The sequence below is a fragment of the Equus asinus genome, chromosome 20 (assembly GCF_041296235.1).
Source record: "Equus asinus isolate D_3611 breed Donkey chromosome 20, EquAss-T2T_v2, whole genome shotgun sequence".
In the NCBI taxonomy this organism is placed as follows: Eukaryota; Metazoa; Chordata; class Mammalia; order Perissodactyla; family Equidae; genus Equus; species Equus asinus.
The window spans coordinates 99,855,112-99,872,315 of record NC_091809.1 but is presented as its reverse complement, the minus strand read 5'-3'; the positions used below and the strand labels follow the sequence as shown (position 1 = coordinate 99,872,315).

The window sequence follows — 17,204 nt, the reverse complement described above, 5'->3', positions numbered from 1 at the left end:
ATGGTGGCAGATACTTTACATATAATAACTAATTTAATTCTCACAGGCCATATATCATTATTCCTATTTTACAAATGAGGTAATGAAGAGTTTAAGTAGCCTGTCCCAGGTAATCCAACTTGGAAGTGGTCAACAGTGACAATTCTGTTAGACTCCAAAGACAATATTTCCCTGTATTGCCTGAAAAGCCAAGGAATTAATCTTTGTAGTGAAATTCAAAAGAAGAAAAAGAAAGAGGAGGTTGGAGAGGAAGAAGTGGAGGAGAGGAAGAAGAGGAGGAAGAAGAAGAAGAATTACCAAAACGTGTAAAGGGATGGTATTTTGAAATATAGAAAGTTTTACTTCTTGGCATTTCTGTTTTACCTTGCAGACCCTATACTGTTAAAACTAGGCTCTGGGGCTGAGATTTCATTTTTGCCTCAGTGAAGGGAAGACAGAAAAGAACCCAGCAAGAATGAAGAGCCAACTTCTTGGCTTTGAATTCCAAAACAAGCCCTATAAAGCTGATAAAAGAGATAATAACCTGGAGAGAAAACAAGATTTTGAGTCTCACAAGGCTAAGAGCTCTGGAGATTCAAAGCCTTGAGTTTATACCATAAGCCACAGAGTGAGGAATGATATATTTTCCTAGCACACACAGAGAAAATAAAAACACTTCAGGGAGGAAAAAAGTCATGAGACATTTACAAAAATTGATTATGACCTTGGTGACAAAGATGATCTTTCAGAGAGGCACAGTCTCTGATGAAAGTCATTAAGCTTGCAGGGTGTAGTATCATAGAGGAGAAAGCTGATTTAAAATAAGTTAAGTTCTCTCTAGAGAACTCTGGAGATCTGCAGAGGATCCTCCTTGAATCTTCAGTTGTGTAGTGAATGTTCAGTGCACATGTGTAAGGAAACTATTCAAGACCAAAGAAAGAACCGTTCTAAAGGGTTCAAAGGAATGATATTCAGTGATAAAACAAGGATGGGAATAATTCCAATTTTCAGCAGCCAGAGTGGAAAATCTCATAATTCATAGGGTATCAGATAGTAAACTCTTAAGACGTTTGCCACAGTGAGGGAGAAAAATTCTCCTTAGACTATACATTGTTCTGGTTCTACCTAGTGAAGCTTAAAAGCAAGACCCAAAGGGATCAAACTGTTTTTAAGTCACTTAACTATTTCTTAGACTAAAGCTCAAGGATATTTACAGGAATACAAAAATATCCTGTGCCCATCAAGGTAAATTTATGATATCTGGCATCCAATAAAAATTTAACAGGGATGCAAAACAGCAGGAAAGTACAATCCAATAAGAGGAGAAAAATCAATCAATTGAAACTGACTCAAAAAGAACACCAGTGAATAAATTAGTAGAACATTAAACAGTTAATATCATGCTATTCCATATGTTCAAGAAACTGAAGGAAAGATTTAGCAGAGATATGGAAGGTATAAAAAGAGATAGAAATCCAACCATTAGAGATGAAAACTACAATGTCTGAGTTTTTAAAAACCCTCATTGGGTGGGATTAACAGCATATTAGACATGGCCAAAGAAAAGATTAATGAACTTGATGACAGTAAGAGAAACTCTCCAAAATGAAACACATAGAGAAAAAAGATGGGGGGAAAATGGAGAATCAGTTAGTTGTGGGACAACTTTAAGTAGTCTAATATATGTATAATTGGACACCCAAATAGAAAAATACTTGAATATATAATGGCCAATATTTTTTCAAATTTGTTGAAAACTATAAACCCCAAGCACAAGAAATACTTTATAATCAAAGTTTATTAAAGCCAATGATAAAGAGAAAATCTTAAAGAAAGCCAGAGGAACAAAGACATTTTGTACAGGGAACCAAAGATAAAAATGACAGCAGACTTTAAAATTGGACACAATGCAAGTAGTGAGAAGATAATGGAGCAACAACTTTAAGTTACAGTCATCCCTCGGTATCTGTGGGGGATTGATTCCAGGACTCCTGTGAATACAAAAATCCACAGATGCTCAAGTCCCTTATGTAAAATGGTGTAGTACAATGAATACAATTGCCCCTTCATACCCATGGATTTTACATCTGTGGATATAGAGTGCCAACTGCCAACATATAATTCTATTTCCAGCAAAAATATCCTTCAAAAATAAAGGTGTAATAAAGATTTTATCATCTACATAAAAGCCAAAAATTCATTACCAGCAGGCATACACTATAAGAAATGTTAAAGGAAGTCCCTTTAGGCATAAGGAAAATGATACCAACTGGAAATCTAAATATAAACAAAGGAATAGAGGACAAGAGAAATAGTTTATTGAAATCTCTTTAAAAGGTAATTGATTATATAAAGCAAAAATATGAACAATATATTTTGGGGTTTATAACATGTAGAAGTAAAATGTATGACAACAATAACATGAAAGTGGGAGGAAGTAAACTGTTGTAAGGTGATATGATACAGGTGAAATGGGATAGCATTACTTATAGGTAGTCTCTGATAAATTAAAATGTATACTATAAACTCTAAAACAACCAGTAAAATAATACAGGAAATAATTTTAGCCAATGAGTCAATATAGGAGATGAAATGGATTCATAAAAATATTTCAATTCAACAGAAGTCATGAAATATGAAAAAGGGAACAAAGAATAGATGAGACAAATAGAACAAATAGCAAGCTGGTAGATTTAAATTGTACCATTGCAATAATCTCATTAAATGTAAATGGTCTAAGCAGTCTATTTAAAAGGCAAAGGTTGTCAGATTGGATAGAAAGGTAAGACACAACTACATGTTGCCAACAAGAAACCCACTTTAACAGGTTAAAAGTAGAAGCTTAGGGGGGCTGGCCCGGTGGCGCAGCGGTTAAGTGCGCACGTTCTGCTTTGGCCGCCCAGGGTTTGCCGGTTCAGATTCTGGGTGCAGATATGGCATTGCTTGGCAAGCCATGCTGTGGTAGGCGTCCCACATATAAAGTAGAGGAAGATGGGCACGGATGTTAGCTCAGCTTCCAGTCTTCCTCAGCTAAAACAGGAGGATTGGCAGCAGATGTTAGCTCGGAGATAATCTTCCTCAAACAAAACAAAACAAAGTAGAAGATTAGGAAAAATAAACCATGCTAGCATGGGTCAAAAGAAAGCTGGAATTGCTATTTGAATACCAGACAAAGTAGGTTGCAGAACAAAGAATATTACTAGGAATAAAGAGTGCCAATTTATGAAGAAGACATAACAATCCTAACTGTTCATGCATCTGGTAACAGCTTCAGGATACATAAAGAAAAAATGGATAAAACTTTATCTACAAAAGTAGATATAGAAATCCAAAATTAGAGTTGGAGATTTCCACACCGTTTTCTCAATAATCAATAGAACAAATAGAAAATCAGGAAGGATATAAAACATTTGAACAATATCAACCAATTTGACCTAATTGACATTTATAGAACACTGTACCCAACAACAGCTGAACACATACTATTTTCAAGTGCAAAGGGGACATTTACCAAGATAGACCATAGGCTGGACCAGAAAAGGATTCTTACTTGGAATGATCTTAAAATGAATTTAAAATGATTCAATCATACAATATATTCTATCATCACAATGGAATTAAATTAGAAATTAGTAACAGAAAGATATTTGGAAAATCTAAATTTTTGAAAGCTGAATAACATATTTCTAAAGAACAAATAGGTCAAAAAGAAACCAGAGGGCAATTTGAATGTATTTTGAATGGAATGAAAATGAAAACACAACATATCAAAATTTGTGGGATGCTGCTCAGTTACTACTTAGAGAGAAATTGATAACCTATTAGAAAACAAGAGAAGTCTTAAATCAGTGACCTCAGCTTCCACATTAAGAAAAAGAGTAAAATGAACCCAAGCAAGCAGAAGAAAGGAAATAATAAAGATCCAGAGCAAAAATATGAAATAGAAAACAGAAAAACAATAAGGAAAAATCAGTGAAACTAAACTTGGTACTTTGATAAGATTAATAAAATTGATAAAAATCTAGTCAAAGTGATAAGGAAAAAAGAATAAAAGACACAAATGACATCAATAAATAGTCTAAAGATATTAAAAGGATAATAAAGGAACATTATAAACAACTTTATGCCTATACATTCTATAGCTTAGAAAAAGTGGGAAAAGATTCCATAAAAAAAACAAACTTAAGAAGAAATGTATAACCTTAGTATCTGTATATCTATTAAAGCAATTGATTTTGTAGTTCAAAACCTTCTCACAAAGAAAACTTCAGGGCTAGATGGCTTCACTGGTGACTTCTATCAAACATATAAGGCAGAAATAATACTGGCATACCTTGGACATCTTGCGGGTTCAGTTCCAGACCACTGCAATAAAGCAAATATTGCAATAAAGTGAGTCACACAAATTTTTTGGCTTCCCAGTGCATATAAAAGTTATATTTACACTATCCTATAGTCTATTAAGTGAACAATATCATTATGTCTAAAAAAATGTACATACCGCAATTTGAAAATACTTTATTGCTAGAAAATGCGGACCATCATCTGAGCCTTCAGCGAATTGTAATCTTTTTGCTGCTGGGGGGTCTTGTAAAAAATGCAAAATCTGTGAAGCATAATAAAGCAAGGTGCAAAACAATGAGGTATGCCTGTACCAATTCTATACAAACTCTTCCAGAAAATTGAAGAGGGAGGAATATTTCTCATCTCATTCCAAGAGGCCAGCATTATTACTCTCACATCAAAATTACACGATACTGTCACAAGAAAGAAACTCACAGATCAACATGCGTCATAGACATAGATTCATAAATTTAAAAAAAGTTTAAGATATTAAATCCAACAATATGTAAAAAGGATAATTCATCATGACCAAATGGGTTTCCCTCCCAAGAATGCAGTGTTGGTTTAACATTAAATACCAATGAATGCCGAGTAACATAAACAAAAATGGCAGAGTAGGGAACTCCCAAAGTCCATCCCTCTAGAAAGGCAGTGATAACCTAGCAAAAATGTGAAACTCAAGTTTTTCAAAATTCGGAAAACTAATCAAAAGCTTACAGCAAAAGTAAATGCTTAATCAAGAAAAAAAACAGCTGAAATTTGGTAACAGAGCTTTGTGGCACTTTAACTTACCCTGGTTTTCCCTTTGCCTCACTCCACCTTGTTGGTGGCTTTGAAGATAGTTGCCCAAATTTCCAGTACAGGTACATAGTACCAGAGAATCACAATGGACCTTGTTCTCCAAGAATTGTGGTTTTGACCTGTCTGGTGACTCCCTGAAGGATCAGCTTAAACGGCATGCCGTTATTTCACTTAAGGAATGCTTCCAGAGCTGAGATGGCAACCCAACGGAGTGTTGAAAACATTTGACAGCAAATGTATTTGTCACTGCCACCTGGCACAAGGTATAACAGTTGGGGCAAACAATTAACTAACCAAAAAGTTCAGAGGAAAGACTGGGGAATGGGATGCTTTGGGGAAAAGCTCCCACATATTCCTGGGAATCTAGAAGGACAGGTACATGCACAGGGCTGAGCATACTCAGAAAAGACCTGAAAAGGCCCTGAGTTGTCACCTCTGGCTGACATTTAATCTCTGTGTAAGTAGGAACTGTGCCTTAAGGCAGAGGTGTAAACTGGCTAAATGTTGAAGGCATGCCCTACACATATAAAGCCCATTTATATATACAAATATATATATATATATATATATATATTTACATATCGATCATTATAGAATTGTAGAGAATATGTTCACTGCCCTAAAAAGTCCTCTGTGCTCTGCCCATTTATCTCTCCACCTTTCTTCCAATCCAACCCCTGGCAACAACTGATCTTCTTATCCCCACAGTTTTGTGTTCTCCAGAATGTCATATAGTTGGAATCATACAGTATGTAGTCAGTTCAGATTGGCTTCTTTCACCTAGTAATATAGATTTAAGACATACCCTCCATGTCTTTTCATGGCTTGATAGCTCATTTCTTTTTAGTGCTGAATAATATTCTATTGTCTGGATGTAGCGGTGTTTACTTATCCATTTACCTACTGAAGAACATCTTGGTTGATTCCAAATTTTGGCAATTATGAATAAAGCAGCTATAAATGTACAGGTTTTTGTGGACACAACTTTTCAACTCCTTTGGGTAAATACCAAGGAGTGTGATTGCAGAATTATGTAGTAAGAGTATGTTTAGTTTTGTAAGAAACTGCCAAGCTGTCTTCTAAAGTGGCTATACTATTTTGCATTCCCAGCAGCAATGAATGAGAGTTCCTATTGCTTCACATCCTTGTCAGCGTTTGGTGTTGTCAATTTTTGGATTTGGGCCAATCTAATAGGTATGTAGTAGTATCTCATTGTTCTTTTAATTTGCATTTCCCTGATGACATATGATGTTGAGCATCTTTTCATATGCTTATTTATTATATGTTTATCTTCTTTGGTGAGTTGTCTGTAAGGTCTTTGACTCATTTTTTAATCAGGTTTGTTTTCTTATTGGTGAGTTTTAAGCATTCTTTGTGTATATATATATGTATATTTATTGAGGTCATAATAGCTTCTAACTGTGAAATTTCAGTTGTACGTTATTGTTTGTCAGTCACCATAAAAGTGTGCCCCTTCATTCCTTGTGCCCACTCCCCAACACCCACTGCCGCTGGTAACCACTAAACTGTTCTCTTTATCCCTGTGTCTGTTTATCTTCCATCTGTGAGTGAAATCATATGATAATGTCTTTCTCTGTCTGGGTTATTTCACTTAGCGTAATACCCTCAAAGTCATCCATGTTTTTGCAGATGGGACGATTTTGTCTTAGTTTCTGGCTGAGTAGTATTCCATTGTATGTATATACCATGTCTTCTTTATCCATTCATCAGCTGATGGGCACTTGGTTTGCTTCCACATCTTGGCTATTGTGAATAATGCTGCAATCAACATAGGGGTGCATATATCTTTTTGAATTAGTATTTTCATATTCTCTGCATACATACCCAGAAGTGGAATAGCTAGGTCATACAATAGTTCTATTTTTAAATTTTGAGAACTCTCCATACTGTTTTCCATAGTGGCTGCACCAGTGTACATTCCCACCAGCAGTGTATGAGAGGCCCCTTTTCTCCACAACCTTTCCAACATTTGTTATTTTTTGTCTTGGTGATTATAGCCATTCTAACAGGTGTAAGGTGATATCTAAGTGTAGTTTGTGCCTGTTGGCCATCTGTATATCATCTATGGAAAAATGTCTGTTCATATCCTCTGCACATTTTTTGATTGAATTGTTTGTCTTTTTTGTAGTTCAGTATGAGCTCTTTATATATTTTGGAGATTAACCCTTTGTAGGATACATGATTTTCAAATATTTTCTCCCAGCTGGTGGGTTGTTTTTTCATTTTGATCCTGGTTTCCTTTGCCTTTCAGAAGCTCATTAGTCTGATCAAGTCCCACTTGTTTATTTTTTGTTTCCCTTGTCCAAGTAGACACGATCTTCGAAAAGATCCTTTTAAGGCTGATGTCAGAGTGTACTGCCTATGTTTTCTTCCAGAAGTTTTATGGTTTCAGGTCTTACCTTCGAGACTTTGGTCCAATTTGAGTCTATTTTTGTGTTTGGAGAAAGATAGTGGTCTACTTTCATTCTTTTGCATGTGACTGTCCAGTTTTCCCAGCATGATTTATTGAAGAGGCTTTCCTTTCTCCATTGTATGTTCTTGGCTCCTTTGTTGAAGATTAGCTGTCCGTAGATGTGTGGTTTTATTTCTGGGCTTTCAATTGTGTTCCATTGATCTGTGTGCCTGTTTTTCTACCAGTACCATGCTGTTTTGATTACTATAGCTTTGTATTATATTTTGAAGTCTGGGATTGCGATGCCACCAGCTTTGTTCTTGTTTCTCAGGATTGCTTTGGCTATTCAGGGACTTTTGTTGCCCTCCATGAATTTTAAGATTCTTTGTTCTATTTCTGTGAAGAGTGTCATTGGGATTCTGATTGGGATTGCACTGAATCTGTAGATAGCTTTAGGTAGTATGGACATTTTAACTATGTTTCTTCTCCTGATCCATGTGCATAGGCTATCTTTCCATTTCTTTATGTCATTATCGATTTCTTTCAGTAATGTCTTATAGTTTTCCTTCTATAGGTCTTTCACCTCCTTGGTTAAATTTATTCCTAGATATTTTATTCTTTTTGTTGCAACTGTAAATGGGATTGTATTCTTGAGTTCTTGTTCTGTTAGTTTGTTACTGGAGTACATAAATGCCATTGATTTTTGTAAATTGACTTTGTACCCTGCAACTTTGCTGTAGTTGTTGATTATTTCTAATAGTTTTCCAATGGATTCTTTAGGGTTTTCTATATATAAAATCATGTCATCTGCAAACAGTGAGAGTTTCACTTCTTCATTGCCTATTTGGATTCCTTTTATTTCTTTTTCTTGCCTAATTGCTCTTGCCAAAATCTTTAGTACTATGTTGAATGAGAGTGGTGAGAGTGGGCACACTTGTCTTGTTCCTGTTCTCAGAGGGATGGCTTTCAGTTTGTCCTCATTGAGTATGATGTTGGCTGTGGGTTTGTCAAATATAGCCTTTATTATGTAGAGGTACTTTACTTCTATACCCATTTTATTCAGAGTTTTTATCATGAATGGATGTTGGATCTTGTCAAATGCTTTCTCTGCATCTATTGAAGTTATTGTGTGGTTCTTGTTCCTCATTTTGTTAATGTGGTGTATCACATTGATTGATTTGTGGATGTTGAACCATTCCTGTGTCCATGGTATGAATCAAACTTGATCATGGTGTATAATATTTTTAATGTATTGCTGTATTTGATTTGCCAATATTTTGTTGAGGACTTTTGCATCTTTGTTCATTGGCAATATTGGCCTGTAATTTTCCTTCTTTGTGTTGTCCTTGTCTGGCTTTGGGATCAGGGTGATGTTGGCCTCATAGGATGTGTTAGGAATTTTTCCATCTTCCTCAATTTTTTGGAATAGTTTGAGAAGGCTAGGTAATAAATAGTCTTTGAATGTTTGGTAGAATTCTCTGGAGAAGCCATTTATTTTGTGGGACATTTTTGATTACTGTTTCAATCTCTTTACTTGTGGTTGGTCTATTCAGGTTGTCTATTTCTTCTTGATTCAGTTTTGGGAGGTTGTAAGATTCTAAGAATTTATCCATTTCTTCAAGATTGTCTGGTTTCTTGGAATATAGTTTTTCATAATATTCTCTTATAATCTTTTGTATTTCTGTGGTATCTGTTGTAATTTGTCCTCTTTCATTTCTAATTTTATTTATTTGAGCCTTCTCTCTTTTTCTTAGTGAGTCTGTCTAAGGGTTTGTCAATTTTGTTTATCCTCTCAAAGAACTAGCTCCTTGTTTCATTGATCCTTTCTATGGTCTTTTTTGTTTCAATTTCATTTATTTCTGCTGTAACTTTTATTATTTCCCCCCTTCTGCTGATTTTGGGCTTTGTTTGTTCTTATTTTTCTAATTCTGTTATGTATAGTTTAAGATTGCTTATTTGAGCTTTTTCTTGTTTGTTAACATGGGCCTGTATGGCTATAAATTTCCCTCTTAGGAGTGCTTTTGCTGCATCCCATATGAATTGGTATGGTGTGTTCTTCTTCTCATTTGTCTCCAGATATTTTTTGGTTTCTCCCTTTGTTTGTTTGAAGATCCATTGGTTGTTTAGTAGCATATTGTTTAGTCTCCACATTTTTGTTCCTTTCCCTGCTTTTTTCTTGTAGTTGATTTCTAGTTTCATAGCATTATGGTTAGAAAAGATGCTAGATATGATTTCCATTGTCATAAATTTATTGAGGTTTGCCTTGTTTCCCAACATATGGTCTATCCTTGAGAATGTTCCATGTGCACTTGAGAAGAATGTATATTCTGCTGTTTTTGGATGGAGTCTTCTGTATATACCTGTTAAGTCCATCTGGTATAGTTTTTCATTTAATTCCACTATTTCCTTGTTGACTTTTTGTCTGGATGATTTATCCATTGATGTAAGTGGGGTGTTGAGGTCCCCTACTGTTATTGTGTTATCATTGATATCTCCTTTTAGTTTGTTAATAGTTGCTTTATGTGCTTTGCTTCTCCTGTGTTAGGTGTATATATGTATATAAGTGTTATGTCTTCTTGGTGGAGTGTCCCTTTTATAATTATAAACTGCCCCTCTTTGTGTCTCTTTACTTGATTTGTCTTGAAGTCTACTTTGTCTGATATAAGCATGGCAACACCTACTTTCTTTGGCTTGCTGTTAGCTTGGAGTATCATCTTCCATCCCTTCACTCTAAGCCTATGTTTGTCTTTGGAGCTCACATGTGTTTCCTGGAGGCAGCATATTGTTGGGTCTTGTTCTTTAATCCATCCTGCCACTCTGTGTCTTTTGATTGGAGAATTCAGTCTATTTACATTTAGAGTGCTTATTAATATATGAGGGCTTAATACTGCCATCTTATTGCTTGTTTTCTGGTTCTTCTGCTTTCCTTTGTTTCTCCTCCTGTGTATTTTGGACTACTAATTTGATTAGGTAGTTTTCTATGGTAGTTTTCTTCATTTTCTCCTTGTTTATCATATATATCTCTGTTCTAATTGTTTGTTTAGTGGCTACCATTAGGTTTGTATAAAAAATCTCATAGATGAGATAGTCCATTTTCTGATAGGCTCCTATTTCCTTAGACTATGCTGATTCCGTCCCTTTCCTCTTCCCCTTCTAAATTATTTTTGTCATATCTTATTCCATCTTGTGTTGTGAAGTTGTGGTTAAAATGATGAGATTATTTTTATTCTGATATTTTCCTTTTCTTTATCCTTAATGTTAAAGTTAAGCATTTACTGACCTGATGTGATACAGAGCTGCCATTTTCTGATTATTGCCTTCCTAATCATCTCCTTGCTCCTTACATAGGGCTTTGTAGCCCTTTTCCTATTTTTTTTTTTCGGGTATGGGAGCCCTCTTGAGGATTTCTTGTAAGGGGTGGGGGTCTTGTGGTGATGAACTCCCTTAGCTTTTGTTTATCTGGGAGAGTTTTTATTTCTCCATCATATCTGAAGGATATTTTCACTGGATAGAGTATTCTTGGCTGAAAGTTTTTGTCTTTCAGAATTTTGAATATATCATTCCACTCTCTCCTAGCCTGTAAGGTTTCTGCTGAGAAATCCACTGAAAGCCTCACAGGGGTTCATTTGTAGGTTATTTTCTTCTGTCTTGCTGCCCTTAGTATTTTTTCTTTGTCATTGACTTTTGCCAGTTTTACTATTGTATGCTTTGGAGAAGGTCTCTTTACATTGATGAAATTAGGAGATCTACTGGCTTCGTTCACTTGTATTTCCAGCTCTTTCCCCAAGTTTGTGAAGTACTTAGCTATTATTTCTTTGAACAAGCTTTCTGCTCTGTTCTCCTTCTCTTCTGCCTCTGGAATACCTACAAGCCTTATCTTGCGTTTCCTAATTGAATCAGATATTTCTTTGAGAGTTTTTGATTTCTTTTTAGTCTTAGTTCTCTCTTCTCCATCTGAAGCATTTCTGTATTACTATCTTCTAAGTTGTTAATTCAGTCCTCTATATTGTCAGCTTTGTTGTTTAGGGGCTCCAGATTTTTCTTAATCTCATCCATTGTGTTTTTGATCTCCAACAATTCTGATTGGTTCTTCTTTATAGTTTCATTCTCTTTTGTGAATAAGTTCCTGAATTTGTTGATTTGTCTTTCTGTGTTTTCTTGTAACTCGTTGAGTTATTTTATGATAGCTATTTTGAATTCTTTGTCATTTAAGTTATGAATTTCTGTGTCTTCAGGGTTGGTTTCTGTGTACTTGTCACTTTCCTTCTGGTCTGGAGATTTAATATGCTTTTTCATACTGCTTTATGGTGTGGATTTTAGCTCCTGCATAGTTATTATCTGGTCACAGCTTCCACCTGCTGCCTCTGAGTGGGGATCAGGCACTGTGTATTCTGGGCCCAGCGTGATCCAGGGCTCCCCAGTTCCAGCCACTGATTTCTTTTCTCTCTGTGTGATGCTCTGCCTGATGGCAGATCTGGGTTGCTGGGCAGGGGGAGGAGTGCTTTCTTTCACCTGCACTTCCCCCAGCCTCTGATTTTCTCTCTGTATGGAGCTCTGGGCAATCTCAGGCCTGGAGTGCTGGGCGGGGGATGGGGCACTTTCTTACACCTGCTCACCTTTCCCAGCCCCCACCTCTCTCTCTGTGGGATGCTCTGAGTATCACAGAGAACTGCATGCCTTTCCCAGAAGCTTCCTGTCTCTCTGTGGGGCACTCTGGGCAATCCAAAGAGACCTGCATGCCTTTTCCAGACCCTGCCTCTCTCCACACAGTGCTCTGGGTGATTGGAGGGCTGGAGTGTCAGGCAGGGGAAGGGGCGCCTTCTTACACCTGTGCACCTTTCCCAGCCCCTGCCTCTCTCTCTGCTTGGTGCTCCACAGGGCCCTCTGGACGATCATGGAGACTTGTGCACCTTTCCCAGACGCCGCCTCTCTCTCTGCTTGGTGCTGTGGGTGATCATGGAGACCTGCATGCCTTTCCCAGATGCAGCCTCTCTCTCCGCTCAGTGCTCTGGATGGTTGGAGGACTGCAGTGCTGGGCTGGGGGAGGGGCACTCTCTTTCTTCTGTGTGATCCCAGTGTTCTCCCTGGGCCATCACCAACTGCTCTTTTGGGGTGCTAGTTTGATGGAGACACCCCCACAACAGCTCAGTCCCCTCTGTGTCTGGGGCTTTCCCTCAGGCTGTGAGGCAACTTGGAGAGCAATGGTGTTCCCATGCAGGGCCACCCCTCCTCCCTTTTCTCTCAGAGCCACATGCTCTCCTCAGGTTGCTGGCTGCTGTTGGGAAGAAAAGTCCCCCTTACCAGCTTCCACTTCCTCCAGAGGGTCCAGCCCCACCACCTTCAGATGTATGGCTGTGTGTCTCTCAGACGTCCTTTGTGTTGTATGAGTGTCCTCTCTTGGTGTATGAATGTCCTTTTGGTTGTACTTTAGAAGGGGGAGTTCAAGGGGAAAGCTCGCTCTGCTGTAATGCTGATATCACTCTGCTTTGATTTTTTTTTTTAGTGCTTACCATGTTTGTATGAAAGATCTCATAGATGAGATAGTCTGTTTTCTGATAGCCTCTTATCTCTATAAGCCTAAGCAGGTTCCATCACTTTCCTCATCCCCTTCTAAGTTATTGTCACAAATTGCTCTTTTTTGTGATATATGTGACTAAATTGAAGTGTTTAAAAATTATTTCTGATGCTTTACTTCCCTTTATCTTTTATGTTATAATTGTTTGTTAACTGTTCTGATAGCTGCAATTTTCTGATTTTGTCTGCCTAGTTATCTCCTTGCTCAAAGCTTTGTAAACCTTTGCCTTTTTGTTACAGGTAGGAGGGCTTCCTTCATCATTTCTTATAAAGGAGGTCTCATGGTGACAAATTCCCTCAACTTTTGTTTATCTGGGAAGGTTTCTATTTCTCCATTGTGTCTGAAGGATAGTTTCGATGGATAGAGTATTCTTGGCTGGAAGTTTTTGTCTTTCGGTATTTTGAATATATCATTCCATTCTCTCCTGGGCTGTAAGGTTTCTGCCAAGAAATCCACTGAAAGCCTCATAGGGGTTCATTTGTAGGTTATTTTCTTCTGTCTTGCTGCCCTTAGTATTTTTTCTTTGTCGTTGACTTTTGCCAGTTTTACTACTGCATACTTTGGAGAAGGTCTTTTTGCATTGGTGTAATTAGGAGTTATATTGGCTTCATGTACTTGTGAGTCAGTTTCTTCCCCGTTTGGGAAATTCTCAGCTATTATTTCTTTGAACAAGCTCTCTGCTGCTTTCTCCCTCCCTTCTCCTTCTCAAATGCATGTAATCTTTACATTGCTTTTCCTAATTCAGTTGGATATTTCCTTGTTTATTTTTTTGAGGAAGATTAGCCCTGAGCTAACATCTGCCACCAATCCTCCTCTTTTTGCTGGGGAAGACTGGTGCTGAGTTAACATCTGTGCCCATCTTCCTCTACTTTCTATGTTGGACACCTGCCACAGCATGGCTTGACAAGCAGTGCGTAGGTCTGCACCCAAGATCCAAACCGGCAAACCCTGGGCTGAAGTGGAATGTGTGAAGTTAACTGCTGCACCACAAGGCTGGTCCCACATTGAATATTTCTTGAAGAATTTCTTCATATTTTTTTTGAGGAACATTGGCCCTGAGCTAATGTCTGTTGCTAGTCTCACTCTTTTTTGCTTGAGGAAGATTGTCACTGAGCTATTATCTCTGCCAATATTCCTCTATTTTGTGTATATGGTGCTGCCACATCATGGCTTGATGAGCAGTGGGTAGGTCTGCACCCAGGATCTGAACCCTCAAACACCGGCCCGCCAAAGCACAGCATGCAAACAACCACTACCCCACCAGGCTGGCCCCCTCCTTCATTTTTTAAAAATCTTAGTTCTTTCTCCTTATTTACCTGAAGCATTTCTATATTTCTGTCCTCTAATTCACTCACTCTGTCCTCCATAACATCACCTCTATTTTTTTATGGTTTCTAGATTATTTTTTATCTCATTAATTTTGTTCTTCATATCCAGAATTTGTTTTTGTTTTTTGTTTTTTTTTTAGAGTTTCAAGCTCTTTGGTGAAGTCTTCCTTCTGCTTATTAATTTTATTCCTGAGCTCATTGAACTGTTTTTTTTAGTTTTCTTGTAACTCACTGAGTTTCTTTATGACAACTATTTTGAATTCTCTGTCATTTACATGTAAATTTCTGCGACTTCAGGGTTGGTTTCTGGAGACTTGTTTTCCTTCTGCTCTGACGTGTTACTGTAATTCTTCATGGTGTTTGGTGAATTAATCCTTAGCCAGCATGTTTTTTGTAGTTTCAGCTTCCAGATTCCACCTTCCAGCACTGGGGTGGGATCAGGAGCTGTATTTTCTGATCCCACCCCCCATCTGCTGGAAGTTTTGTGGGTAGGGTTGCTCTGCATTTGTGCAGGCTGGCCACAGCTGCTCTGCAGGTTGCATTCACGTGTGCAGGGCCTCTACACTGGGTGGCCAGTTTGCACACCATAGGCGTGGCCTCAGTACTCTGTGGATGGGTTGCTTTCCCACTGGTGGGGCTGCTGCACTCAGCTGGGGACTGGCTGAACTGCTGTGCTAGGCAGGAGGGGTGCCTACTCAGGGGCTGAGCTGATGCTTGGTGGGTCCCATGGAGTACTTTGCTCTACAGGTGGTGCGCCTTCTGAGTGGGTGAGGTGACTTTTTGCCTGTGCCAGGCTCAGCTGGCAGGCACCTTCACAGTGGCTGAGTCTCCAGTTGGTGGGTCCTGTGAGCTGCTGTGCTTTGTGGATGGGATGTCTTCTGAGAGGGCAGTGTGCCTTCTCACCTGCACTGTGCTAGCTGGGAGGGATACCCACATCGGGGCTGAGCTGCCATTTGGTGGGTCCCATGGGCTGCTGAACTCTGTGTGTGGGGTGCCTCCTGAGTAGGCAGGGCAACTTCTCCCCTGCAGTGCACTTGGTGGGCAGCACCTTCACAGGTGCTGACCTGCCACCACTTGGTGTAGAGCATTCCCACCAGCAGGGCTGCTGTGGCATGGTGGGTGCTCCCACATGCCAGGCTACAACTTCTGAAAGCATTTATGTGGGCCTGGCTGCCCCCACCTCCTTACAGTCATGCCAGCTGCTGTTTGAAGGTCTGTGACCTGGCTTGCTCCTGCTGGGGAGGAGGAGGGGAAAGAGTGTGCTCACTTAGTTCCACTGCTTCCTGGGGATCCAGTCCACCCACCTTCAGATGCATGGCTGCATGGATCTTTCAGACATCCTGTTGTGCTGTGCAGGGAATCCTCTGCTTGTTAATGTATATCCATTTATTTGTAACTTAGAGGGGAGAGACAAAGGGAAGAACTTACTCTACTGTGATGCTAACATCTCTCCCATATCTTAGTTTTTTAGTGAGCCTATGCCTCTGGACGGTAAACTTCACAAACACTTCTCAGTTTTTTTCTCCTCTCTTAAGTAGGATAGGATGGCTAAAGAGGACTGGAGTTGAGTATTTCCCTTCTCTCACATAGAAGTAAAGAACTGAGTAGAGTTGGGGATTTCCTTTTCCTCAGGTCAGTTAGGTTCTTGATAATACACTAGCAGGTTAGGCTCTGGTTAACTAATTTCTCCTGAGGGCAGGCCTTTTTAAGTGGAACAGAGTGCTCTGGCATATTTCTAAAAGTTTCCTTTTACCCTCTCCCCGCCTGAAGTACAAGGGGATTTTTCTCTGATATTTACCATGAACCTGGTCAAGCTCCTGGAGGCAAAACATAAAATTGTATAAGCATCCCATGACTGAGTTCCCTTGGAGTTTTTAACTCTCAGACTTGTCTAAACTAAGCTTCTGGCTCAGAGGGTTTGAGGGTTCAATATCTCCACAAACACTTGATATTGTCCATCCTTTTGGTTATAGCCATCATGGTATGCATGAAGTGGCATCTCACTGTGGTTTTAATTTGCGTTTTGCTAATGCCTTATTATGTTGAGCATTTTTTTATGTCCTTATTTGTCTTTGTGTATATTATTTGGAGAAATGTGTCTTCAAATCCTTTGCCCTTCATAAAATTAGATTACTTGTCTTTTTATTGTGAGTTGTAAGAATTCTTTACATATTCTGGATATAAGTCCCTTATCAGATACATGATTTGCAGATATTTTCTTCTGTTTTATGGGTTGCATTTTCATTTTATTTATGGTAAATAAATGAAAACTATGTGATTTACACTGAACTGTACACTTAGAAATTGTTAAAATAAGAGGCCGGCCTGGTGGCATAATGGTTAAGTTCATGTGCTCTGCTTTGGTGGCCCAGGGTTCACTAGTTTGGATCCCGGGCATGGACATACACACCACTCATAAAGCCATGCTGAGGGAGCATTCCACACAGAAGAACTAGAAAGACCTAACAACTAGGATATAGAACTATGTACTGGGACTTTGGAGAGAAAAAAAAAGAAAAAGAGGAATTGTATATTCCTCTTATTTGAAGCACATAGTTTTTGATTTTGATGAAGTCCAATTTGTTTTGATTGATTGTTTTTTTGGTGGCTTATGTTTTTGGTGTTACAGCTAAGAAACCATTGCCTGATTCAAGGTAATGAATATTTACAGCTGTATTTTCTTTGAGTTTTATTGTTTTACCTCTTAGTAACTACATCTATCATCCATTTCATGATTCAGTCTATAATCCAAAATTATATAAAT

At 38.4% G+C, this 17,204-nt stretch overlaps 1 long non-coding RNA gene across 2 annotated transcripts in view; it reads right to left on the bottom strand.

The window, feature by feature from the left end:
- Positions 1–1,760: 1,760 nt before the first annotated feature.
- LOC139041153 (uncharacterized) overlaps positions 1,761–17,204 on the bottom strand; it is a 38,282-nt gene continuing 22,838 nt past the window's right edge. The window contains exons 1-3 of one of the 2 annotated variants that reach the window (XR_011495929.1): positions 4,481–4,587; positions 4,313–4,344; positions 2,278–3,052 (exon numbers count right to left, since the gene is read on the bottom strand). This is a non-coding gene — a long non-coding RNA (uncharacterized lncRNA). Of the gene's footprint in view, positions 3,053–4,312; positions 4,345–4,480; positions 4,588–17,204 lie in introns of those variants that run through there. The other variant, XR_011495928.1, reaches the window with a different exon arrangement.